General features: G+C 35.9%; 1 pseudogene; it reads right to left on the reverse strand.

The window, feature by feature from the left end:
* Positions 1 to 1,127: 1,127 nt before the first annotated feature.
* LOC126505825 (60S ribosomal protein L12-like) lies at positions 1,128 to 1,539 on the reverse strand (annotated as a pseudogene).
* Positions 1,540 to 2,022: the final 483 nt, after the last annotated feature.

Consider the following 2,022-nt stretch of genomic DNA (forward strand, 5'->3'; position numbering starts at 1 on the left):
GTAGAAAAGTGCAGAATTTAGATGCAGGGCTAGGGCATTATTTTAAAACTTTATGACTTAATGAAGTAATTTACAACTACAGGGGAAAGGGGAATTATCTTCATCAAAGGAAACTGATTTAGTGCATAAACATTCTTTGGGAAATTTAATTCTAATAAGAATAGTAATAAAGTAATGAAAGAAAATCTTCAAGTCACAACAGAGATCTGCAAGGATACTACCCAGTTATACACTGACAAGATTAGACAGTTTGTTTTTCATGAACAAACCCAAGACACTTCCCATGACTATTTTTTTCCAGGGCTTCCAGAGGATTCTGCTTCTTCATTTGCTTTAGTAATCTCTACACCTTCCAGCAGGACTCCCATGACTACATGTGAATCACAATGTTCTCAAGGCAAAATTATGGCCCTGGTAGCATTCATATGATGTTCATTTTTGTGCCCACACAAAAGAATCTACATTTCCCTGAAGACTGCTTAGTTAATACATATGAATACCTGTAATAACCTTATTTAATTTATTTTGAGGACATGATATAGGTAGGCCAGATGTTTCTTTTTAGGTAGACTAACTGAACCATATTTTATCTAAAATAGTAATCAGTGTGACTATCAGGAAACATCTAGTTTCCAGTTACAAAGTCCAATGCAACAGAAACTGACAATCCCCGTAGCAATAAATAGAAAGACTCACTAGACAGGGGAAGGAGGGGTAAGAGAGAAGAAACATGGCTGAATTTCCCAAAAAATCTTTGCCTATTTCCAGAAGACATAGATAGCCTTTGTTGTTCTTCTTATAGCATTTGTTTTGCTCCACAAAGACCTTGTCTGCATATAATAAAAATCTCAAAATTTCCCAACTTCCTGAACTTTGAGTTAAAATGGAGTTATCTTATTTTCTAATTACTAACATATCCTATTGCACCAATAGAAACGATTACCTACAAATATTTCCTATGCATGAATTATATCTTTAATAATTTCATATACTCTTCAAATTTCCCTACATTTCTGTTATACAATTCTGAAATATATATTATATAATATATATTAATATATAATATATGTTATAAATATATATATTATCAGATGGTCTTTTATTGAAACATTTCCTCTTGTGGCTTCTTAGCTAGCTGGGCATTCCATAGCACCACTTTTGGTGTCCTCGATGTTGTCATGAGGGTGGCGCCCATCCACATTGCAGCCCACAGACTATGCAGTACCCAAAAGCTCTAATATTTCCAGAAAGCTTTGGCTAAAGGTCTGTGTCGCATCTGCCAGGCAATGTTGACGATCTCGTTGAAAGTGATATTTCCGCTGTATTTAATGTTCTTCTGCTTCTTCCTGTCTCTCGGTGGCTCCTTGAGGGTTTTAATGATCAGGGCAGAGGCAGAGGGCACCACCTCAATCTGGGCCTGTCTGTTCTGGATGGTCAGTTCCACTGTAATTCTCTGACCTTTGATGCCTCGGCAATATCATCTCCAACTTTTCTCGGAGACAGACCCAGGGGACCAATCTTGGGGGTCAAGGCGGATGAGAATTACAGACTAATTTCCCCTCATGGACAAAGATGCAAAAATATTTAATAAAATACAAACTTGATCCAAGAACACATCAAAATTTCATGCATTACAATCAAGTAGATTTCATCCAAGAAATGTAGGGATCATTTAACCTACAAAAATCTGTCCGTGTAACCCACCAAAATAAACAAACTGAAAAAAACATAATCATCTTATTAGAGTCTGAAAAAGTGTGTCACAAAATCCAATGCCCTTTCATGATAAAAGTCTTGGAGAGATAAGGGATACAAGGAACTTATATGAACATAATAAAGGCTATTTTCAGCAAATCTATAGCAAACATCGAATTAAATGGAGAGAAACTTGAAGTGATTCTGCTAACATCGGAAAAAAAAAGCAAGGCTGTCCACTCTTTCCATATCTATTCAATATAGTACTTCAAGTACTACAGGAAATCAAGGGGAAAAAATTGTAAAGGAAGCAGTCAAAGTATTGCT

Source organism: Alexandromys fortis, unplaced genomic scaffold, assembly GCF_014885135.2.
Source record: "Alexandromys fortis isolate MF-2015 unplaced genomic scaffold, M_Fortis_MF-2015_v1.1 scaffold_4, whole genome shotgun sequence".
NCBI classification, from domain to species: Eukaryota; Metazoa; Chordata; class Mammalia; order Rodentia; family Cricetidae; genus Alexandromys; species Alexandromys fortis.